The sequence below is a fragment of the Phyllobates terribilis genome, unplaced genomic scaffold (genome assembly GCF_046119375.1).
Source record: "Phyllobates terribilis strain yellow unplaced genomic scaffold, ASM4611937v1 Scaffold_1__5_contigs__length_1240528914, whole genome shotgun sequence".
Classification (NCBI taxonomy): domain Eukaryota; kingdom Metazoa; phylum Chordata; class Amphibia; order Anura; family Dendrobatidae; genus Phyllobates; species Phyllobates terribilis.
In genome coordinates, this window is record NW_027362761.1 from 46039231 (window position 1) to 46066359 (window position 27129).

Here is a 27129-nt window from a genome sequence, read left to right on the forward strand (position 1 = left end):
AATCTGGCTGGGGCTGCAGGGCCCAATGCTGCAGAAAGGCTCCTCTAACTACTCCTATATAGTGTGTTTGGAACCAATTTAGCTGAATGTGGATGGAACCACCACACTAATAGGAGAAATCAGGAAAAATTATGAATTGGCAAAAAAGGACAATGTATGAGGCAGTGACACACACTGAGTGCACTACAACCAGACGTGGCTGAAGCACACACTACAGGGTGAGCTGCACTCACACACACAGACCTTGCAGACAGCGGTGAACAGTACAGATGCAGAGCACTGTGCACTAGCGCTGCAAGACCAAAAAAATTTCTCTATCTACTCCTATATAGTGTGTTTGGAACCAATTTAGCTGAATACGGATGGAACCACCACACTAATAGGAGATATCAGGAAAAATTATGAATTGGCAAAAAAGGACAATGTATGAGGCAGTGACACACACTGAGTGCACTACAACCAGACGTGGTTGAAGCACACACTACAGGGTGAGCTGCACTCACACACACAGACCTTGCAGACAGCGGTGAACAGTACAGATGCAGAGCACTGTGCACTAGCGCTGCAAGACCAAAAAAATTTCTCTATCTACTCCTATATAGTGTGTTTGGAACCAATTTAGCTGAATACGGATGGAACCACCACACTAATAGGAGATATCAGGAAAAATTATGAATTGGCAAAAAAGGACAATGTATGAGGCAGTGACACACACTGAGCGCACTACAACCAGACGTGGTTGAAGTACACACTACAGGGTGAGCTGCACTCACATACCAGACCTTGCAGACAGCGGTGAACAGTACAGATGCAGAGCACTGTGCACTAGCACTGCAAGACCAAAAAAATTTCTCTATCTACTCCTATATAGTGTGTTTGGAACCAATTTAGCTGAATACGGATGGAACCACCACACTAATAGGAGATATCAGGGAAAATTATGAATTGGCAAAAAAGGACAATGTATGAGGCAGTGACACACACTGAGTGCACTACAACCAGACGTGATTGAAGCACACACTACAGGGTGAGCTGCACTCACACACACAGACCTTGCAGAAAGCGGTGAACAGCACAGAGAACTGTGCACTAGCACTGCAAGGCACAGCGATTTATAAAGTAGCTTGGGTAAAGCAGAATAGACCAAATAGGTAGCTAAAACTGTCCCTCAGAACAACAGCGTCCTATCCCTAACTGAATTCACAGCAGAGTGAGCTCAAAATGGTGGCGGCGGCTTTTATAGTGCATCATGACATCATTTCAGCAGCCAATCACAGCCATGCCATTAGTTAAGATGCCTACATGCCTAACAGGATGTGCCCACACTTCTTAGGATCCTCATTGGCTGAATAAAATGAAAATGGCTCATTGCATTATGGGAACTTCCGATTCCGGTATACGATATTGCAAAAGTATCGGAATTAAGTATCGGAATTCCGATACCGCGAATATCGGCCGATACCCGATATTTCAGTATCGGAATGCTCAACACTAGTGGTGAGCTTTCATTTTACTTACTTTTCAAATCATTACATTTAATAATATCTGTATCATGATAATGCAAATGCCGGTGAAATTGAGACGTCGGGTGGGGTACGGCACTATTTTCAGCTCTTTGGCTATCCCAGACTGCGGGCCATAATGGAGCAACCTCGGCGCTGCACTTTATCCAGGTCTGTAGGTGGTATTTTTCCATCACTACACAGCAATATTATTCATTCACTATATATGGTGATACAACTGTGATAAGTGATATTCAGTAACTGTACGGTAATATTATTTAATCACTTTATGGTATTGTTCAGTCACCAATGTAATATCTAGTTATTGATAGACCACATTTACTTGTGGTAAGTTACCTTTACTATAATAAAAATGGCTATTGCAACAAAGCAGCAGAAAGATGTAAAATGTCTGTAAGTAAAACAAACAGAACTGACAAATTATGGTAATTTTTCAACTTTTATGTTTAATTTCCTTTTAGCTTTTGGCATCCCAGTAGAGTATGTTATAATTAAAAATAAGAAAAGAGCTGTAAAGTAACACATATTTTACACCTGGCGAAGACAGGAACTGAAAAAACAAATTAAAAACTGTTACCTAGATTATCATCCAATCTCAATATATTTTGTCATTTTAGATAAATATTTTGATTGCTTCAAATGAATTAGAAATTCTGCCTTCTGAATTTGTGTCCATTATCACTGTGGTTAATTACTTGGGTTCAGTTATCATTTCAGTGCATCTACATTAAGCTCCAGTTGCTATGCAAGAATGCCTAATTAAAGTATATATTAAAGTAATCAAATGTGAGTCATAGTGAACAAGGGAGTGGGATGCTTTGGGCGGAGATGTCCTGTTTTAAATCCAGAAGTCAGCTTGCCAGATTGCTTATATAAACAGTTTCATGCAAATCTGTTTAAAACAAGATATTATAACAATATCCATTTCTAAAAAAAATATATAGTTTTTCTCTGTTTTAACAATATAACAAAGTTTGAAATACAGCATTTAACAGCAAATTATGTTACAGTGATCATGAAACAAGACAATAACACCTAACCTTTAGATGATAGAATAAAAAAAAAACAGTTATGGGTGGGGAATGATGAGGGGAATAAAAAAAGGGGGACCACATGGAAAATAAGAAAGAAGGAAGAACCAGAAGTTGATAGGACTATGATGTATTATATTATGTCATTAGGAAAAGGACAAACTTGCTCTTGACTTGACAAATCCACAAGTCCTAGACCTTGAAGAATTTAGGCTGAGTGTCAGTCTGGACACTTGTAAGTTGCTCATCACTCATAAAGTTATCTATACAGGCTAAAAAATCCTGGTATAGGATGTGCTTTTTTTTTCAGGCATGTGCTATTGTTTGCTGCTAAAAAGAGAAAAGTGAGGAGTTTGCATTGAGACCAAGTTTGGGTAGATGGTTTATGTGGCTACAAAGCTTTCCCAGGGATCCCTAGTGAGAGAAGTAATAGGAAATAAATTCTATATTAAAAAAAAGAAGCTCAATAAGCACAAGTAGATCCACCATACGTGTAACATGTAGTGTTGAGCATTCCGATACTGAAATATCGGGTATCGGCCGATATTCGCGGTATCGGAATTCCGATACTTAATTCCGATACTTTTACAATATCGAATACCGGAATCGGAAGTTCCCATAATGCCTGCGCTCTGCAATGTCTCTGAAGGATGACAAGCTGGATGGCAGCGCTCAGCTGAGATCCAGCCTGTCATCAGAATGCCATCCCAGCGTGGGAGAATTCTCCTGATTGTTTAAAAGTCGGCGGGCGGTAAAAAGCCGCCGGCTTTTAAACAATCACACAGCCCCATACTGCTTCCCCGCAGCCTCCCACCCCGATCCTCCGCTCCCCTCACCACCTCCCATCCCGATCGTAAGCTAGGACCGGGCGGGGAGCGCAGCACCAAGGAGCGGGGAGCGAAGGACCCGGGCGGGGAAGCCGGCAGTGAAAAGACTTCACCGCCGGCTTTCCCGTTCTGTGCTGCGCTTTCCCGCCGGTTATTTCAAATGAACAGCTGAGGTATCAGGTGATGCCGATCAGCTGTTCATTTGAAGTAGCCGTGGTGCCCTCAGAGGGTTCATGTGAGTTCATGCTTGACTGCATGAACTCACATGAACTTTCCCACTGCCACACAGGTCAGCCTCACCTCCCAGACCATCAGCCCGTCATGATTAGTGTGTGTGCGGTGTCTGTGAGATGTCTGCGAGGGTGTGCGCGGTGTCTGTGCGATGTCTGGGGGTGTGCGCGGTATCTGTGTGATGTCTGCGGGTGTGCGCGGTGTCTGTGCGATGTCTGGGGGGGTGCGCGGTGTCTGTGCGATGTCTGGGGGTGTGCGCGGTATCTGTGCGATGTCTGCGGGTGTGCGCAGTGTCTGTGCGATGTCTGGGAGTGTGTGCGGTGTCTGTGCGATGTCTGCGAGTGTGTGCGGTGTCTGTGCGATGTCTGCGAGTGTGTGCGGTGTCTGTGCGATGTCTGCGGGTGTGTGCGGTGTCTGTGCGATGTCTGCGGGTGTGTGCGGTGTCTATGCGATGTCTGCGGGTGTGTGCGTGCAGGCAGACATAGGCCGATGTGACACTACTACTCCCATCGACCTATGTCTGTCCCCCGTCCACTCGTGCCAGCAGGATCAGCTCGATGGGAGCAGTAGTTCCCATCAGCCTGATCCTGCTATTTAAATTGCCCTACTGTGTCCCCAATAAATTTTAAATACATGTCATTGGTGACCAGTGGTTACCTACAATAAATTAGTTTATACATTTCCTGTCCCCGCTGATCGCCACCTAAAATAAAGTAAAAAATAAAAAACTACACCTATACTCACCTAGACACCTAATTCCCCGAAGCCATCGATCTCCTGTAATAAAATATAAAATAATAAACCACAACCTTATCCTTACCCCTCCGTAGTAGTCCACGAGTGTCCGACGAAGATCTCCAGTTTAGAGCAGCCACATAAAATGTGACCGCTCTGAACCGCTGCTGCCGCTAGAATGATGGGGCCATAAAACAGCCCCGTCATTTCATAAGCGGGTTCGCCGGAGTTCAGGCAGAGCTGCTCCGGTTAGCTGCTTTACGGCCCCGCTGTACCGTGAGAAATTCCCACGGTACAGCAGTGCCGTAAAGGAGGTCTCCGGAGCTGCGCTGCCTGAATGCACTCCGGTGACCTCAGTCAGGGCTCACGCTGCCGGTAGCGGACGTGTTCCCGGCAGCGTAAGCTTACAGCAGCCATGCACAGCTGTCACCATCTCCAGATGTGACAGCTGTGCATGGGAGATCAGCGCAGGAACGTGGACAGGTAACTATTTTTTTTTTAGTAAACTAAGAATTAAATAAAATGGTGTGCTTTATTTCAAATAAATTATTTTTTTCTGGGTGTAGTGTGTGTTTTTTATTTTAACACTTTGTAGGTTAGTAATGGGGGTGTCTTATAGACGCCCATCATTACTAACCTGGGCTTCATGGCAGCTGGCGCTGACATGAACCCCACTACTATTACCCCACTGCCACCGCACCAGGGCAGCGTGGAAGAGCGAGGCTAAGTGCCAGAATTGGCGCATCCTATGGATGCGCCATTTCTGGGGCGGTTGACGGCTGGTGTTTCTAGCCTGGGAGGGGCCAATATTCATGGCATCCTTCCTGGGCTATTAATATCAGCCCCCAGCTGTCTGCCTAGCCTTTGCTAGCTATTAAAATAGGGGGGAACCCACATCATTTTTTTGGGGGGGTCCACCATTTTAATAGCTAGTAAAGGCTAGGAATTCAGCTGGGGGCTGAGATTAGTAGTCTGGGAAGCTCCGTGGGTATTACCCCCTTCCCAGGCTTCAAACATCTGCCCCAGCCGTCTGCTTAACCTCCGCTAGAGACTAAAATTATGGGGAACCCCACGCCAATTTTTTTTTAAATAAATCCTTTATTTTCACACTAAATGACATTTGAGGAGTTAAAAAAGATGCAGTCCCTAAATTATTATTTATTTTTTAATTAATTTTTCCCAAAAATGTTGACGTGGACTTTGCCATATTTTTGTATGCCAGCCAGGTACATCATCCAGCTTCTATGAACGCACCATTTTCCGGGGTGGCTGCGGACTGCAATTTGCAGCGGGGGGGGGCAGAAAGCTTGGGCCTCCCTGCGCTGCAGATTCCATCCCCCAGCTGCCTAGTTGTACCTAGCTGGACACAAAAATAGCGAGAAGCCCCACGTATTTTTTTTTTAATTATTTCATGAAATTCATGAAATAATAAAGAAAAAAAGGGCTTCCCTATATTGTTGTGTCCGGCCAGGTGCAAATAGGCAGCTGGTGGTCGGGGGCAGCCCGTTCCTGCCTGCTGTACCTGGCTGGACACAAATATAGTGCGAAGCCCCACGTCAATTTTTTTTTCATTATTTCAGGAAATTCATGAAATAATTAAAAAAAATTTGATGTGGTGCTTCGCCCTATATTTGTGTCCAGCCAGGTACAGCAGGCAGGAACGGGCTGCCCCCGACCACCAGCTGCCTATTTGTACCTGGCCGGACACAACAATATAGGGAAGCGCTTTTTTTTAAAAATTATTTCATGAAATAATTTAAAAAAAATTGACGTGGGGCTTCGCACTATATTTGTGTCCAGCCAGGTACAGCAGGCAGGAACGGGCTGCCCCCAACCACCAGCTGCCTATTTGTACCTGGCCGGACACAACAATATAGGGAAGCCCTTTTTTTCTTAATTATTTCATGAATTTCATGAAATAATTAAAAAAAGAAAAATATGTGGGGCTTCGCCCTATTTTTGTGTCCAGCCAGGTACAACTAGGCAGCTGGGGGCTGGAATCCGCAGCGCAGGGAGGCCCAAGCTTTCTGGGCCCCACCCGCTGCAAATTGCAGTCCGCAGCCACCCCGGAAAATGGCGCGTTCATAGAAGCGCCATTTTCTGGCTCTGTACCCAACTCATCCAGGGCCCTGGTGCGGTGGCTCACTGGGTAATAAAGGGGTTAGGGCCAGCTTGGCATTATCAGCTGGCCCTAAGCCCGAAATTCATGGGGTCACGCCAATATTAGACATGACCGCCATGAATTTCTAGTAAAGTATTTAAAAAAAAACACAACACCCAGAATAAAGTCCTTTAATTGAAATAAACACACAATTCTTTATTGTTCTAAATTAAACCATACTTACCATCACGCCCATTCCAGCAGAAGCCAACGATCTCCTGCAATAAATGAAAAATAATAAACCAACCTCATCCTTACCTTTCCATGGTTCCCAGGACAGCTTCAGCTCTGCTACATCGAGATGACAGGCTGGACCTGCAGAACGCTGCCATCCAGCCTGTCATCCCGCGGACACTGAGAAGCGCAGGCATGCTTGCGCTCCTCAGTGTCAGGCTGTGACGGCATCCAGATGAGCTGAGTCTCTCACGCTCACCGCATGCGCAGGAGAATTCTCCCACGCTGTTAGTGACGTGCATGAGGTGAGTTGAGTTCATTGTCGGCTCATCTGGATGCCGTCACAGCCAGACACTGAGGAGCGCAAGCATGCCTGCGCTTCTCAGTGTCTGTGGGATGACAGGCTGGATGGCAGCGTTCTGCTGCGGTCCAGCCTGTCATGTCGATGTAGCAGAGCTGGAGCTGTCCTGGGAACCATGGGAAGGTAAGGATGATGTTGCTTTATTATTTTATTTTTACTGCAGGAGATCGTTGGCTTCAGCTGGAATGGGCGTGACGGTAAGTATGGTTTAAGTTAGAACAATAAAGAATTGTGTGTTTATTTCAATTAAAGGATTTTATTCTGGGTGTTTCTGTTTTTTTTTTTAACTTTGACTATGGGGTTAGTAATGGGGGTGTCTTATAGACGCCTCTCCATTACTAACTTGGGCTTGATGTCAGCTGGCATTATAAGCTGACATCAACCCCAACCCTATTACCCCACTGCCACCGCTACAGGGCAGTGGGAAGAGCGAGGCTAAGTGCCAGAATTGGCACATCCTATGGATGCGCCATTTCTGGGGCGGCTGACGGCTGGTGTTTCTAGCCTGGGAGGGGGCCAATATTCATGGCACCCTTCCTGGGCTATTAATATCAGCCCCCAGCTGTCTGCCTAGCCTTTGCTAGCTATTAAAATAGGGGGGACCCCACGTCATTTTTTTGGGGGTCCCCCATTTTAATAGCTAGTAAAGGCTAGGTATTCAGCTGGGGGCTGATATTAGTAGCCTGGGAAGCTCCGTGGGTATTACCCCCTTCCCAGGCTTCAAACATCTGCCCCAGCCGTCTGCTTAACCTCCGCTAGAGACTAAAATTACGGGGAACCCCACGTCAATTTTTTTTTTAATAAATCCTTTATTTTAACACTAAATGACAAGTACAGTAATCAACACTGTCACTGTACTTCATATATATGTGACTGACATGTTTCTATCTATCTAATCTATGTGTGATTCTCTATTCTTTCTATTCTAAATTGTCGGGTACAGATGCTGAATTGCCGCCCGGCTATTTTAAAGAGACGGTGAATGAAAACACTAATATTTTTTTTAATAAATCCTTTACACAAAATGACAAGTACAGTAAGCAACACTGTCACTGTACTTCATATATATGTGACTGACATGTTTCTATCTATCTAATCTATGTGTGATTCTCTATTCTTTCTATTCTAAATTGTCGGGTACAGATGCTGAATTGCCGGCCGGCTTTTTTAAAGAGACGGTGAATGAAAACACTAATATTTTTTTTAATAAATCCTTTACACTAAATGATAAGTACAGTAAGCAACACTGTCACTGTACTTCATATATATGTGACTGACATGTTTCTATCTATCTAATCTATGTGTGATTCTCTATTCTTTCTATTCTAAATTGTCAGGTACAGATGCTGAATTGCCGCCGGCTTTTTTAAAGAGACGGTGCATGAAAACACTAATATTTTGTTTAAATAAATCCTTTACACTAAATGACAAGTACAGTAAGCAACACTGTCACTGTACTTCATATATATGTGACTGACATGTTTCTATCTATCTAATCTATGTGTGATTCTCTATTCTTTCTATTCTAAATTGTCGGGTACAGATGCTGAATTGCCGGCCGGCTTTTTTAAAGAGACGGTGCATGAAAACACTAATATTTTTTTTAATAAATCCTTTACACTAAATGACAAGTACAGTAAGCAACACTGTCACTGTACTTCATATATATGTGACTGACATGTTTCTATCTATCTAATCGTGTGAAGCTCTATCCTTTCTGTTATAAATTGTCGGGTACCGGTGTATGCCGCTGATGAATTGCCGGCTTTTCATGTTTCACTGTGAGCACTGATCCCATCGATTTGGGCAACCACCTCCCCCAATACATTCTACATTATTGTTAGTTGTTTTCCTTCATGTAGAATTAACCTACAAGGAAAGAAAGGGTTTATTTTCATTCCGATATTTGTGTCCCATTGACTTGCATTGGTTTCCGGTATCGAAATCTACGATATCCGATACTTTTTGGGTATCGGCCCGATCCAATCTGATCCGATATTTCCTGATATCGGAAGGTATTGCTCAACACTAGTAACATGTCATCTTTGGAGGCACAGCCCTGGGAGAAATTAGCAGGGTAGCCAGGAACCATATGTGCTCCGACGAATAAGGATCTTATATGCAGATTCCATCGCATTGGAATTTATTGAACAGGAGGAATCAGTGGCCCATGCATTATGGGAAACTTTATCACGAGGGCCTACCAAATCTGTATCTCCGGCAGCATCATTTAACACATGCCGGCAGGGAGCCGATAAACTGTTATGTATAGCACAAGCGATCTGATGATTGCATCAAATATAGTAAAAAGTGAAAAAAAGTTTTTAAAAATATAAAAATAAAAAACACAAGTTCAAATAACAATAATAATAAAAAAGTACACATTTCGCATCTCTGCATTCGTAAATGTCCGATCTATCAAACTATATTAATCTGATCGGCAAACGGCATAACGAGAAAAAAATCAAAAGGCCAAAATTCCATTCTTTTGGCTGCTGCAACATTGCAATAAAATACAATAAGAGGCGATCAAAACATTGTATCTATCCCAAAATGATATCATTAAAAAAGTGAGCTCAGGGCCCAAACCATAAGCTCTCACACAGCCCCATATCCTGAAAAATTTTAACATAACAAGTTTTGGAAGATGGTGACAAAAGCAAAAAATTTTTTTTTCTACAAATTTCTGAATATTTTTTTTACCACTTAAATAAAAAAAAAACAACTAAACATATTTGGTATCTGCGTACTCGTTCTGGCCTGGTGAATCTTATTACTAGGTCAGTTTTACCATGTAAATACCTACAAAAAGTCAGGAGTAAAGTGAGCAAGTTAAAATAAATATTTTTGTAGTTTTGTTTTCCTGTTACAAACTGCTGTATTTTTTCCAAAAGTATGTTATTATACTCTATCCAAAACACAAATTGAACATCCTAAAACAGAAAAAGTTGCATACTTGTGATATCTGTTTGCTATAATATCTTTTTTTATATGTTCTTTTTTTTTGTCCATGTTACAGATTTATTGGCAGTCTTAGTGCAATGGCATTGTCAGGTAGCATAAAAGTACACCATTTAGCTTGATTCAAAAGGCTTTTAAACCTGTAGGCAATGTTTTTGCAGGTGTGGGGGGAAGAGGTTAAGCGCCCGCTGTTATTTTTTTTGCATATAACTTTGTCTAGTTGATGATACATTTTATTCCTTCATCTCAAAGGATGATTCAACAAAATCAACTCCCATAATCTTACTACAATAACTTTATATTTTTATACTACTAATACTCTATTAGAACACTATGTTAACCATAAATCAGACACTCTGGGACCAATTCATTAAGATAGACATTGCTTACACCAGTCTTAATGCAGGGCTCATTGGAGTATGAGGCACCAAATGAATTAAGAGGCACACACCATTAATGAATTTGGCGCATCTTCTCAGTGGTGTGTGCCTCCCTGTGCCTCACCAGAAATGCTACTCCAGTCATTGATTAAATATAAGCAAATGGGCCCTTTATATAAAGAAGGGTCCAGGAGACCAGAGTTATAGATAAACCAAACTTATACTTTATTATACACAGTTATAAAAGCTAAAAACATCACAATGCCATAAGAAGAGGAAAAACACTCCACAATCAATCCAAGCGCATAATATATGGTTAGATAATTAAACTGCAACCAAATGAGGCTGGATGTAAAATCCAATAGATCATATTAAATTATATACAACTGCTATGCAACAAGCTACTATGAGGTGACAAGTGCAAAGGAAGAAAAGTTGTAGGAAATAATTTCATCATGATATACAGTGCCTACAAGTAGTATTCAACCCCCTGCAGATTTAGCTGGTTGACACATGCGGAATTAACTTGGCATTGTGACATTTGTACTGTAGATCAGCCTGGAAGTGGGAAATGCACTGCAGCAAATTTTTTTTTTTTTTTAAACGTTAAAAGTTAATTCAGAGTGTCATTTATTATTCAACCCCTCAAACCACAAGAATTCTGTTTGGTCCCCCTAAAGTATTAAGAAGTAGTTCAGGCACCAAGAATAATGAGCTTCACATGTGTGGATTAAAGATCTCTTTTGCCAGCCTTTTCTGACTATTTAAGACCCTCCCCAAACTTGTGAACAGCACTCAGACATGGTCAACATGGGAAAGACAAAGGAGCATTCCAAGGCCATCAGAGACAAGATCGTGGAGGGTCACAAGGCTGGCAAGGGGTACAAAACCCTTTCCAAGGAGTTAGGCCTACCTGTCTCCACTGTTGGGAGCATCATCCGTAAGTGGAAGGCTTATGGAACTACTGTTAGCCTTCCACGGCCTGGACAGCCTTTGAAAGTGTCCTCCCGTGCCGAGGCCAGGCTTGTCCGAAGAGTCAAGGCTAACCCAAGGACAACAAGGAAGGAGCTCCGGGAAGATCTCATGGCAGTGGGGACATTGGTTTCAGTCAATACCATAAGTAACGTACTCCACCGCAATGGTCTCCGTTCCAGACGAGCCTGTATGGTACCTTTACTTTCAAAGCGTCATGTCAAGGCTCGTCTACAGTTTGCTCATGATCACTTGGAGGACTCTGAGACAGACTGGTTCAAGGTTCTATGGTCTGATGAGACCAAGATCGAGATCTTTGGTGCCAACCACACACATGACGTTTGGAGACTGGATGGCACTGCATACGACCCCAAGAATACCATCCCTACAGTCAAGCATGGTGGTGGCAGCATCATGCTGTGGGGCTGTTTCTCAGCCAAGGGGCCTGGCCATCTGGTCCGCATCCATGGGAAGATGGATAGCACGGCCTACCTGGAGATTTTGGCCAAGAACCTCCGCTCCTCCATCAAGGATCTTAAGATGGGTCGTAATTTCATCTTCCAACAAGACAACGACCCAAAGCACACAGCCAAGAAAACCAAGGCCTGGTTCAAGAGGGAAAAAATCAAGGTGTTGGAGTGGCCTAGTCAGTCTCCTGACCTTAACCCAATTGAAAACTTGTGGAAGGAGCTCAAGAATAAAGTCCACATGAGACACCCAAAGAACCTAGATAACTTGGAGAAGATCTGCATGGAGGAGTGGGCCAAGATAACTCCACAGACCTGTGCCGGCCTGATCAGGTCTTATAAAAGATGATTATTAGCTGTAATTGCAAACAAGGGTTATTCCACAAAATATTAAACATAGGGGTTGTATAATAATTGACCCAAACTTTTATGTTTAATATTTAATAAAATTCAACTGAGCAACATAACTTTTTGGTTTGTAAGATTTATGCTTCTGTTCATAAAACCTACTCTCGTTTGCAGTTTGAAGGCTCTAACTTATTTGCATCTTATCAAACCAACTAAATCTGCAGGGGGTTGAATACTACTTGTAGGCACTGTAAGTATGTGTGAATCCAATCAAACATACCTCCCTCTAGATTATCTAGACCGAAAGTCCATAATAAATAATAAAGTGACAAGTGCCTATAATAAATAATGGACAAGAAAAGGACAATACATGCATGAGTGCAGAACCTAAAGGACAGATTTCATCTCATATTGTTACCCACAATTGTACCCTTAGTCTCCAGTGTCGTAGCATAGAGGCCAACATACTTAGAAACAAAAGTGTAGTATGTGGAGTGGCTGCCTCCGTGCCCCAACGCGCGTTTCGCCATTTCTTTGTTAGGGGTGTGTGTTTTATGGGCTATAGAGAGCTGTTTAAATAGTGCACCAAAAATTACCCATTACCGTTCAAGAGTGCCATAAAGCTGCTACCCAGAAGTTCTGCGTATTGACGTCAGTCTCCTAAGGTGCATGCACCACTGCAGGCCACTCCCAAGGCGACACTTTCATCCAGCGGCTGTAGAATGCAAATGCGCAAGCGTGTCCTGTGCCGGCAGACCGAGGGTTTGAGAGTAGCCGCAGTGGGCATGCGCACCGACGACATGTATCCGCAACAGATACCTGATAACGGAGCTTAACGTGACCTACCCCACAGGGCCAAATACTTCTGCTAGTAATATCAAAATTGGTTATGGGCGAGGGATTACAACTACTTCTACAAAGTTACCCATGTGGAGCAGATGAAGGCTGGCTGAATAATAGTATGGCTATAGATATTAAAGTTTATTGGCCCTCATTATTGGCCCTAACAGTAAGTGGCTGACTAGACATGGATAACTTGCATAAGCGAGAACATTACATCAATCACCATAAATAAAAATTGATAATTCATATAACACTTTCAAATTGAAGCAGATAATATAACCACCCAAACAGTCACTATGGACACAGAGTAATGCATATGGTAGGATTATTAATAGTTCATATGTTCTTCTCCTATCTAAGGTCCTTATAAGATAGAAAGCCAAGACAGAAGCCAAAATCGAGGTACCGGAAAAAGGGGTCACACCACCTGGACGTAACAACCAGTAGGTACCGTACACCGGTCCAAACACAAGCTCTCGACCACATTTCTCAATGGTTCTTGGGAAGACACTATGGACAATCTAAAACATAAACATCAAGACGACATAATTAAAATCCCTACACAGAAAATTATTTTTATAAAACCCCTAAAAGAAAGAAAAAAGGAGGAAAGCCCATATATTTATTATTACAGAAAAGACCTGAATCCAGAGTTCTCATTCAATCCAAATGGGGTAATAGTTTTGAGCCTGTATATCAAACGACTCTCTACTTGTGAAAGAATCTTAAAAAGGTCACCATCCCTGGATCCCAGTGATACCTGATCAATGGCCATGATCCTCAAAAGTCTTGCATCACTGTTATGGAAGCTTCGGAAATATCTTGGAAGGTTTTTTAACCCCTTAATGGCCCAGGGCATTTTAGTACCCCCCAGTCCATCACCCCGGGTTCAGTGAGGGCTCCGGCGGTGAGCCCGCACTGAACCAGGCACATGTAAGCTGATTCTTACAGCTGACATGTGCCTGCAACAGCCGTGGGTGGAATCGCGATCCACCCGTGGCTGTTAACATGTTAAATGCCGCTGTCAATCTCTGACAGCGGCATTTAACATTGCCGCGCCGGAAGCGCGTCACTTACCCCGCCCATCGTGACCCCGTCACGTGATCGCAGGTCACCGATGGGTGGGCATGACAACCCTGTGTCTGCAGCAGACCCCAGTGGTTGTCAAGATTGCTATGAGCGCCACCTAGTGGTCGGCGCTCATAGCACAGGAGGATTTCTGCTACATAGAGGTGATCTGTTCATCACCTCTATGTAGCAGAGGAGATCAGACAGTTGCTGCTTCTAGTCGGTAAACTGCGTAACGAGGAAAAAATTCCAAACGCCAGAATTACATTTTTTTGGTCGCCGCAACATTGCAATAAAATGCAATAACGGCGATCAAAACATCGTATCAACCCCAAAAAGGTATCAATAAAAACGTCAGCCCGGTGCACAAAAAATAAGCCCTCACCCGGCCCCAAATCCCGAAAAATGTAGACGCTATGGGTCTCGGAAGATGGCACCATTTTTTTTTTGTTGTTTTAGCAAACTTTGGAATTTTTTTCACCACTTAAATAAAAAAGAACCTATACATGTTTGGTGTATACGAACTCGTAATGACCTGGAGAATAATAATGGCAGGTCAATTTTAGCATCCAGTGAATGTGGAAAGAAAAAAAAAAAAAAAACAACTGTGGAATTGCATTTTTTTTGCAATTTCACCGCACTTGGATTCTTTTTCCAGTTTTCTAGTACACGTTATGGTAAAACTAGTAATGGCGTTTAAATGTACAACTCGTCGCGCAATAAATAAGCCCTCACATGGCCATATTGGCCAAAAAAAAAAACGTTATGGCTCTGGGAACAAGGGGAGCAAAAAACGAAAATGCAAATATGTAAAATCCCAAGGTCGCGAAGGGGTTAATTCAGTGTCATCATCCACATCTTTAGACTTCTCAATGTCCCTTATACAGTACAGACCAAAAGTTTGGACACACCTTCTCATATAAAGATTTTTCTGTATTTTCATGACTTTGAAAATTGTACATTCACACTGAAGGCATCAAAATTATGAATTAACACATGTGGAATTATATACTTAACAAAAAAAGTGTGAAATAACTGAAAATATGTCTTATATTCTAGGTTTTTCAAAGTAGCCACCTTTTTCTTTGATGACTGCTTTGCACACTCTTGGCATGCTCTTGATGAGCTTCAAGAGGTAGTAACCGGAAATGGTTTTCACTTCACAGGTGTGCCCTGTCAGGTTTAATAAGTGGGATTTCTTGCCTTATAAATGGGGTTGGGACCATCAGTTGTGTTGTGCAGAAGTCAGGTGGATACACAGCTGATAGCTTAACTAAATAGACTGTTAGAATTTGTATTATGGCAAGAAAAAAGCAGCTAAGTAAAGAAAAATGAGTGGCCATCATTACTTTAAGAAATGAAGGTCAGTCAGTCAGTCCAAAAAATTGGGCAAACTTTGAAAGTGTCCCCAAGTGCAGTTGCAAAAACCATCAAGCGCTACAAAGAAACTGGCTCACATGAGGACCGCCCCAGGAAAGGAAGACCAAGAGTCACCTCTGCTTCTGAGGATAAGTTTATCCGAGTCACCAGCCTCAGAAATCGCAGATTAACAGCAGCTCAGATTAGAGTGCAGGTCAATGCCACACAGAGTTCTAGCAGCAGACACATCTCTACAACAACTGTTAAGAGGAGACTTTGTGCAGCAGGCCTTTATGGTAAAATAGCTGCTAGGAAACCACTGGTAAGGACAGGCAACAAGTAGAAGAGACTTGTTTGGGCTAAAGAACACAAGGAATGGACATTAGACCAGTGGAAATCTGTGCTTTGATCTGATGAGTTCAAATTTGAGATCTTTGGTTCCAACCACCGTGGAAAAAAAAAGGTGAACGGATGGACTCTACATGCCTGGTTCATAGCGTGAAACATGGAGGAGGAGGTGTGATGGTGTGGGGGTGCTTTGCTGGTGACACTGTTGGGGATTTATTCAAAATTGAAGGCATACTGAACCAGCATGGCTACCACAGCATCTTGAAACGGCATGCTATTCCATTCGGTTTGCGCTTAGTTGGACCATCATTTATTTTTCAACAGGACAATGACCCCAAACACACCTCCAGGCTGTGTAAGGGCTATTTGACCAAGAAGGAGAGTGAAGGGGTGCTACGCCAGATGACCTGGCCTCCACAGTCACCAGACCTGAACCCAGTCGAGATGGTTTGGGTTGAGCTGGACCGCAGAGTGAAGGCAAAAGGGCCAACAAGTGCTAAGCATCTCTGGGAACTCCTTCAAGATTGTTGGAAGACCATTTCCGGTGACTACCTCTTGAAGCTCATCAAGAGAATGCCAAGAGTGTGCAAAGCAGTCATCAAAGCAAAAGGTGGCTACTTTGAAGAACCTAGAATATAAGACATATTTTCAGTTGTTTCACACTTTTTGTTAAGTATATAATTCCACATGTGTTAATTCATAGTTTTGTTGCCTTCAGTGTGAATGTACAATTTTCCTAGTCATGAAAATACAGAAAAATCTTTAAATGAGAAGGTGTGTTCAAACTTTTGGTCTGTACTGTATGTTCTCTCACCCTAACACGTAGTTCGCGGGTAGTCATACCAATGTACATCATTTTGCAAGGGCATTCAGCCAAATAAATCACCCCCTTCCTAGAGCATGTTAGGAACCGCTTAATTACAAATTCCTTAGTTCGATCTGAGTTCTATAATTTCTTACTTTTAATGAGATTTTGGCAAGCTTTACAAGGTCCGCAAGGGCAAAATCCCTTAATATAATTAGTGAAGGATTCATCCATTTCTAAAACAGAAAAAGTTGTTATAATATCATTTTTTATATGTTCTTTTTTTTGTCCATGTTACAGATTTATTGGCTGTCTTAGTGCAATGGCATTGTCAGGTAGCATAAAAGTACACCATTTAGCTTGATTCAAAAGGCGTTTAAACCTGTAGGCAATGTTTTTGCAGGTGTGGGGGGAAGAGGTTAAGCGCCCGCTGTTATTTTGTTTGCATATAGATTTGTCTAGTTGATGATACATTTCATTTCTTCATCTCAAAGGATGATCCAACAAAATCAACTCCCATAATCTTACTACAATAACTTTATATTTTTATACTATTAAGGCTGTGTGCCCACTATGCGTTTTTCATGCGTTTTTGCCGTGGAATTTCCGCAGCGAAAACGCTTAAAAACGCTTGGTAATAAGTGCCCCATGTCCTCAATGATAATCCGCATGTCCGCAGCGAATTATCATTGCGTAAAAATCTGCAGCATGTCCATTATTTTTGCGGACATGCGGCGTAATTGCTGCCATTGACTTGCATTGAATTGCTTAATATCCGCATGACTACATGACTCTCCTCCAGACCCCGGTACCATAGTACCTGTTAAAAAAAAGAATTTAAAGTAAAAAATATACATTATACTCACCTTCCGATGTCCCCCGGTCACCTGTATGATGCGTCCTGGCTCCCCGGTGGCTCGCAATGGTGTAAAAGGACCTTCCATGACGTCATTTAGTCATGTGACAGGTCATGCGACTGCCGACGTCAGCGGTCGCGTGACCTGTCACATGACTAAATGACATCATGGAAGGTCCTTTTACACCACCGCGAGACATACAAGAGACCGGACGCACTGGAGAGAAGACCGCGGGCCATCAGAAGGTGAGTATAATGTTTTTTTGAATTTTTTTACCATTTTTATTCTTTTTTTAACTATTACTTGGTCACACTATATAAATCCATGCCGGTTGCATGGATTTATATAGTGTGACCAAGTTGTCATGCACTTTTCCAAGTGATGCTAAAATCGCTTGGAAAAGCGCTTGATAACCTGCATGCAGAAATGCATGTGAAGAACACTTGACAAACGCTTCTACCTGGCAGGAAAACGCATGTACAATCCGCATGTACAATCCGCATGTACAATCCGCATGCGTTTTTCCTGCCAGGGAGATGCAGAAAAAATCAGCAGCATTTCTGCATGATGGGCACTTACGGAATATACTATTAGAACACTAAGTTAACCATAAATTAGTCACTCTGGGGCCAATTCATTAAGATTGACATTGCTTCCACCAGTCTTAATGCAGGGCTCATTGGAGTATGAGGCACCAAATTAATTAAAAGGCACACGCCACTAATAAATTTGGCGCATCTTCTCAGTGGTGTGTGCCTCCCTGCGCCTCACCAGAAATGCTACTCCAGTCATTGATTAGAGTAGCATTTCTGGTAGAGATTAAATGATTTTTTGAAATTCAAATTTGCTGAATTTTCCCTCAAAATGAATTTGTGGTGAATACATTTGCATGAATATCATAACTGGAAAGCTTGTAATTGGCCATAAAATATACATGGGGGAGAGGAGAGAGAAAAAAACACTGCTAACCATAATAGCTTACACTCTACAAGAGAGAGAAAGAGGACCCAACTGACCGTGAGAGCTTACACTCTACTCTACAGAAAATAGAGAGATAAGCCTGCTTATCATAAGAGCCTAAACTTTACAGGAGAAAGAAAGGACCTTGCTGACCATAAGAGCTTACACGCTAGAGGCAAGAGAGAAAGAGATAGGACCTTGCTGACCATAAGAGCTTACACTCTTTAGGAGATAGAGACTTATCCAGTGACTCTAGAGGTGGAAAACAGCTCTGCCACATAAACACTGCTCTACTGGGAACCACCAATCTGTGATGGCCAAGGTACTGACCACCAGTGTCCATTCTCTGATGCTTCATCAGTGCAGGAAACTGGACAGGGCAAGATTTTTTGGGGGAACCGCAAATCAAATCTCAAAATGTTTGAATTCACGTGAAACCGTGAATTTCAGGAAATGTAACTCAAACTCAATCCACAGCGAATCAATCCACTTTTCAGAGCATTTTACACCAGTTTTCTGCCATGAAAGCTTTGATGAATATTTCTCTATGTGACAATGTTGTCTTCTGGAGTACCTCAATAATGTTCCAGGGAAACAATGCCATCTGGAGAATGGAGGAAAATTTGGAGGGTCCATCATCCAGCATCCTCACCAATTAGCTGTTCGCAGCTGCTGCGGCGGCAATAAACAGTTAGAACGTTATGGCTCTGTACACTATCTAGTGGCCAAGTTTGGTTGTAGAAGCTCAGCTTCTATTGAAGTCCTGGTGATCCTCTTCAAGATTTGCTTAGCAAACATATTTAGTTTTCATCTCCCTACATTCTGACAAACTATTTTGTTTTGTCATCTTTGAGGTCTTGTTTTTTGCAGGACATGTTGTAGAATTTTAGGCATCAGTTTAAAACATTAAAATTAACATTTAATTTATATGATTTTTTAATAATAGTGAGATGCATTCAAATAAATAGTCATTCTGTCTGTCTAGTTGTATCAGTAGTATTCCAATAAAAACATGTATTTATAGAAGTTGTTATGGCTATAAAGATATTACATAAAATATGTATGTGTTTTATGGAATTTTGTGATATTTGTTTAATAAAAATTGTTTAGATTTTATTTTCTAATTTATTTACCTGTTTTTCCTTACTTTAATACTTTTATGACAGCAGTGAAGCAAACCAAGCATCAAGCAAAGTTTTTTGGCATTAATCAGGGTTGCCAACCGTCCAGAAATTCCAGAACAGTCCATAAACATAGGGCACTTTTTTGCCATGTACATTAAAAAAAAATTCGGGCATCAGTTTTTTGTTTCTTTTTAAGCTGAAGAAACGTATACAGATTATTATTACTGTAATTATCATTTTACATTTCACATTGACTACAGCTGATGTCTTTATATCAGAATTATGGGTTGTACACATTTCTCACTTATAATCATAATGATTTCTTATATATTTTCAATGTGTACCTCATTGGCAGGTCTTTGTATGTAAAAAAAATCAATAAGAATCATTTCAGATTTTTTTCCACCATTAATGTCGCCCATAATCTGTACAAATTCATAAGAAACAAACTGCAATTATTTTGATGGGGATAATAAAAATAACCAAACTAAAATATTATATAAGTGTGAACACCCTCATAATTGGGGATATTGTTCAGAATTAGCCAATAACATGTAACCTCCTGTGAAATAGTAGTCAGTACACAGCTGCCATCATTTGCAGTGATTCTGATTAACTCCAAATAAAAAGTTTAGCTGTTCTAGTAGGATTTTCCTGACATTTTCTTAGTTGCATTTTACAGCAAAAGCCCTGGCCCATAAACAGCTTAGCACAAAGCAAAGGGATCTCATTGTTGAAAGTTAGCAGACAGGAGAAGGATACAATTTTTTTTCCAAGGCATTAGATATTCCATGGAACACAGTGAAGATGGTCATCAAGAAGTGGATATTTGGCACAAAAGTGACTGCTTAAAACTGAACATGCCTCAAAAATTGATAAAAAGACATAAAAAAAGTATTTCAGGAAACTGGCAAGAGGCCTACAGAAATATTAAAGGAGCAACAGGAATTTCTGGCAAGTACTGGTTGTGTACTGCATATGACTTAACATAAAAGTAAAAAGTTATGGCTCGTGGAAGAAGGGTAGGTAAAAATAAAAACAAAAAAATGGAAATTAGCCATGGCGCGAAGGGGTTAAAGTTCTGAAATGATTCTTATTGGTATGATTTTTATAAACATATGTTGACTGGAAAGAGAATCTGAAGATATGGTCTCCTTGCTGGTGCTCGCAGTGAGTCAAGTGGGCTGCGCCATGCGCTGTGAACAGTCAGTGCTCTGAATACAGTGAGTGATATCCCCTTCCCATACCAAAGCACCTTGACTAACAGCCTGCTCTACACACATCACATTTGTTGCACTTACACGTTGCAGAATAAGTCAAGGATCAGTGAGCATGGTTACAATGTACACACTGTGTACAGAGCACTGACAAATTAAATTTTCTAAACTAACTTACTGCTGCACATGGTTAAAATGGTATTTACCTGCAGATTACCACTTTGGCTGCAGGTAAATAGGTAAATACAGTTGTTTTTTTATTATTATTACAAGTTCCATTTAAAAGATTTGATGGTGTATGCTACACTGTACACAGTGGAGGACTGTGGGTATGCTACACTGTACACAGTGGAGGACAGTGGGTATGCTATACTATATACAATGGAGGACTGTGAATATGCTACACTGTACACAGTGGAGGACTGTGGGTATGCTATACTATATACAGTGGAGGACTGTGGGTATGCTATACTGTATACAGTGGAGGACTGTGGGTATGCTACACTGTACACAGTGGAGGACTGTGGGTATGCTACACTGTACACAGTGGAGGACTGTGGATATGCTACACTGTACACAGTGGAGGACAGTGGGTATGCTATACTATATACAATGGAGGACTGTGAATATGCTACACTGTACACAGTGGAGGACTGTGGGTATGCTATACTATATACAGTGGAGGACTGTGGGTATGCTATACTGTACACAGTGGAGGACTGTGGGTATGCTACACTCTACACAGTGGAGGACTGTGGGTATGCTACACTGTACACAGTGGAGGACTGTGGGTATGCTACACTGTACACAGTGGAGGACTGTGGGTATGCTCCACTGTAAACAGTGGAGGCCCATAGTGAGTAGCTGTTCACACATCACATAACATTTTGGCACCAAAATATTTAAGGCTGAAATATAGCATGTAGTTAGTTAGTTAGTTATAGTGACTGCTTCACACAACGTTTGTTGCTAATACCAGCTTCCAGAACTTTCGGATTCGCTGCCACGGCTTCTATTTGTTTAATAACTAAAAATCCCAATCCACTTTGAGCTGCCGACACGACACACAACGGACTCCGGACCATACTTGAACTCCATTTTGTTACAGTAGAAAGTTTCTGCAGAGCATTTTAGTACTGGACAGTTATTCAACCGACACACAACCTGAGCCTAGAAACAGAGCCCAATAGACCAGAGTCTTAATATCCAAACAATAGCTCTTTATTTAACACATATAGAAAAACATTTAAATTAACACAGTGCAGCTAGGAGAGGAAATACAGTCCATATCAAAATAATTCCTGCCCTGTATTGCTAAATTGCTAGAATATATGGGGTGGCAAAACCACCGAATCCAGAATGGCCATCCTCCATTTTCTGGATAAAGTGCTTAGTGCAAAGATAGATAAACAGTAATTGATTAATTGATCCCCAAAATAAAACACCTAAGGGGAAATAGGTAGGTAATGGAATCAAATGCTTACCAAATCTATAGCATATGCACAGAGATTGTATATGAAACAGGCTCCCTTCTAGCCTGAATCCTTATGCCAGCATGTTCTATTTCAAAAGAGGCTTGTACCAACTAGCCACAATACTTATATAAGTAGTCTGAGATTGATTGTACGTCCCCGTGCCCCTACGCACGTTTCACCCTCACTTCATCAGGAGGGCGTGTCCTAGGGTAGCTAAGGGTCAGTTTAAATAGTGGACACTGTCCAATACTGTTCGATGTACCCAGGTGTAGCCCAGCAGATGTTAAAGCTGCGTGTGCTTTGCTTGGCGCATGTGCCACCGCACGTGCTTTTCTGTCAGGAACTTCTGTCCATTGGCGGTGGAACGCATGCTAAGCAGTGGTGCGCAGGCCAGCGCACCCAGTACCAAGGGGCCGAAGAACCGGGAGCGATGGCAGTGCGCATGCGCGCAGACACACGATGAAGGGAAAGAAACTATGATGATGGGATTCTTGGTGGAGATCAGAGCGGATATTCACCACCCTATAGCAGTATAATACAGGCCGCTGCCAAAAAGATGGACATAGGATAATGATAGTACTAATAACGGACACATTCCAATGAAATCTATGCCACAAGTAAATGGCACAGCATTATAGCATAAACAGATATCACATAATACCAATATAAGCCGTTGAGCCAAATATTTGCTCTAAGTTACAACATGGGATAATCACAAGATATAAGATATACATTATTAGTTCAATATTAGTTTCCTATAAGGACCTACAGTACAGACCAAAAGTTTGGACACACCTCATTTAAAGATTTTTCAGTATTTTTATGACTATGAAAATTGTACATTCACACTGAAGGCATCAAAACTATGAATTAACACATGTGGAATTATATACTTAACAAAAAAGTGTGAAACAACTGAAAATATGTCTTATATTCTAGGTTCTTCAAAGTAGCCACCTTTTGCTTTGATGACTGCTTTGCACACTCTTGGCATTCTCTTGATGAGCTTCAAGAAGTAGTCACCGGAAATGGTCTTCCAACAATCTTGAAGGAGTTCCCAGAAATGCTTAGCACTTGTTGGCCCTTTTGCCTTCACTCTGCGGTCCAGCTCACCCCAAACCATCTCGATTGGGTTCAGGTCTGGTGACTGTGGAGGCCAGGTCATCTGGCGTAGCATCCCATCACTCTCCTTCTTGGTCAAATAGCCCTTACACAGCCTGGAGGTGTGTTTGGGGTCATTGTCCTGTTGAAAAATAAATGATGGTCCAACTAAACGCAAACCTGATGGAATAGCATGCCGCTGCAAGATGCTGTGATAGCCATGCTGGTTCAGTATGCCTTCAATTTTGAATAAATCCCCAACAGGGTCACCAGCAAAGCACCCCCACACCATCACACCTCCTCCTCCATGCTTCACGGTGGGAACCAGGCATGTAGAGTCCATCTGTTCACCTTTTCTGCGTCGCACAAAGACACGGTGGATAGAACCAAAGATCTCAAATTTGGACTCATCAGACCAAAGCACAGATTTCCACTGGTGTAATGTCCATTCCTTGTGTTCTTTAGCCCAAACAAGTCTCTTCTGCTTGTTGCCTGTCCTTAGCAGTGGTTTCCTAGCAGCTATTTTACCATGAAGGCCTGCTGCACAAAGTCTTCTCTTAACAGTTGTTGTAGAGATGTGTCTGCTGCTAGAACTCTGTGTGGCATTGACCTGGTCTCTAATCTGAGCTGCTGTTAATCTGCGATTTCTGAGGCTGGTGACTCGGATAAACTTATCCTCAGAAGCAGAGGTGACTCTTGGTCTTCCTTTCCTGGTGTGGGCCTCATGTGAGCCAGTTTCTTTGTAGCGCTTGATGGTTTTTGCAACTGCACTTGGGGACACTTTCAAAGTTTTCCCAATTTTTCGCACTGACTGACCTTCATTTCTTAAAGTAATGATGGCCACTCGTTTTTCTTTACTTAGCTGCTTTTTTCTTGCCATAATACAAATTCTAACAGTCTATTCAGTAGGGCTATCAGCTGTGTATCCACCAGACTTCTGCACAACACAACTGATGGTCCCAACCCCATTTATAAGGCAAGAAATCCCACTTATTAAACCTGACAGGGCACACCTGTGAAGTGAAAACCATTTCCGGTGACTACCTCTTGAAGCTCATCAAGAGAATGCCAAGAGTGTGCAAAGCAGTCATCAAAGCAAAAGGTGGCTACTTTGAAGAACCTAGAATATAAGACATATTTTCAGTTGTTTCACACTTTTTTGTTAAGTATATAATTCCACATGTGTTAATTCATAGTTTTGATGCCTTCAGTGTGAATGTACAATTTTCATAGTCATAAAAATACTGAAAAATCTTTAAATGAGAAGGTGTGTCCAAACTTTTGGTCTGTATAAAAATGGTTATATATTGTTTATCTATAAAAAGGGTTCTGTGATTATATAGTCCGAGAGTAGCACATTGGTGGATGAATCCCCTTTCATGAATCCATCAACCCATACAGTCCAGCAGCAGAGGCAATATCCCACACAATCAGTAGTCATGAGAAGACAGAAGATCTCACCAACAAGAGGGAAGAGGACAGTACCCATCCATCCAGATCGTCCAGGGTTATCAAGTGAGCACTATAAACCAACCCATGGATAGGGTGGTAAGACCAAACATTCCAATAGGCCCTCCTGGGACAAGGACACTATAAAAACTATACAAAATTTAAAATTAGGACAAATATTCATCAATTAAAAAGACCCTAAACCCATAAAAACACGGGGAAGACATAACAGCATGGATTTACAGAAAAGCGCTAACCCCAAAGTTTTCGTTTAATCCCAATGGGGTAACAGTCTTGAGCCTAAAAATCCACCGGCTCTCTACTTGAGAAAGAGTCTTAAAGAGTCATCCCCTCTGGAACCCATTAATACCTGGTTGATGGCTTTAATCTTCAGGAGCCTGGCATCGCTATTATGAAAATTTCTAAAATGCCTGGGTAGGGTCTTCATTTCACATTCCTCCTCTGCGTCCTTTGATTTTTCAATATCACGTATGTGTTCACGTACCCTAACCCTTAATTCTCGGGTCGTCATACCGACATACAGTACATTTTCTGACGGGCATTCAGCTAAGTAGACTACCCCCTTGGAGGAGCAAGTCAGAAACCTATTAATTACAAATTCTTTACTTTTATCCGAGTTGGAAAATTTTTTGCTTTTCACAAAATTTTTGCAAGACTTACAATGTCCACATGGGCAAAAGCCCTTAATGTGATTGGAGAAAGAGTTACCATTGACCTTCATTTTTTGATAAAGGCTCCGAACGAGCAGGTCTTTTAAATTTTCTAATCTTTTGGCAGTAATGCTTGGTCTGTCGGTGATCAGCCTCCCCAAAATAGGATCCATCTGAAGGATTCTCCAATGCTTCTGAATGATATTACCAAATTCTTTCCACTGACTGTTAACGGGTATAATTAATCTCACCTGAACTGACGGATTTGTTTTAATCTTAGGGTTCTTATTTTAAAGTAATTGGTTTCTTGAGCTACTCTTTGCCCTATTGTAACCCCGCCTGATTGCTCTGTGACCATACCCCCTGGCCCTAAATCTTGCATAAAGGTCGGAGGCTTGCTGTTCAAAGTTATCTTCTGTAGAGCAAATCCGCCTAGCTCTGAGGTATTGGCTAGTAGGTATACTCTGGATGGTCGAGGGCAGGTGTGAGGAGCTAGCATGAAGGATGGAGTTGGTGGAAGTTGGTTTTCTGAAGATGTCAGTCCTAATCAATCCATCCGCTGTTACTTCGAGGTCTATATCAAGAAAATTTAGATGTAAAACACTCGAATATGTTAATTTCACATTAATATCATTATTTAAGTTTGCCCTGAATTGATCAAGCTCCTCCGAAGTGCCCTCCCAAGCAAAGAGTATATCATCTATATAGCGCAGGACCTACAGTGAAGGAGTGTTGGACACCGCTAAGGAATTAAGCCAGAAGCATCAAAGGTACCACTCACCGGTTGAAGGGCCCCCCACAGTGAGTAGCTATTCGCACATCACATACCATTTTAGCACCAAAATATTTAAGGCTGAAAAATAGCCTGTAGTTAGTTAGTTAGGTATGGTGACTGCTTCACACAATGTTTGTTGCTAATCCCAGCATCCAGAACTTTCGGATTCGCTGCCACGGCTTCTATTTGCTTAATAACTAAAAATCCCAATCCACTTTGAGTTGCTAACACGGCACACAATGGACTACGGACCATGCTTGAACTCCATTTTGTTACAGGAGAAAGTTTCTGCAGAGAATTTTAGTACTGGACAGTTATTCAACGGCGTAGGACTATATTTACAGCTGCCATCACTGTCATTTTTTATGGGTATCTTCAATACGGTTGAGGATGGACTGTTCCTCTAAGTTCGCATTACTACTCTAGAAAATAGAAATAAATGAGAATTATTAGCACATAAATTGGCCAATTCATGTGTACCCGGGAGCCATGGTAAGGCGACTCTCGTTCCTAGGAACCTACCTAGTGTGAATCCTCTCTTAGACTGAAGTCTACATGTATATGGGAAGGTAGGATCTTGCTATAATTAAAACCGTCTGAGGCTTAGGGGCGGAGTGCTCACACTAGGTAGGTTCCCAGCAATGAGAGTCGCCTTACCGTGACTGCCGGGTACACATAAATTGGCCAATTTATGCGCAAAGAATTTTCATTTATTTCTATTTTCTAGAGCAGTAATGGAATTCATATTTCATATATTTCATGTTTTCATACTATAGCGCTACAGAGTGCTACTTTATTTGTTGGTTATATATGGAAATGGCTACTCTTAGTAAGCACCTGTACACACCAATTTTCTGTTTTGGTATTTGTATAACAAGTACAAGCATTTTGTAAAATATGTCAGAA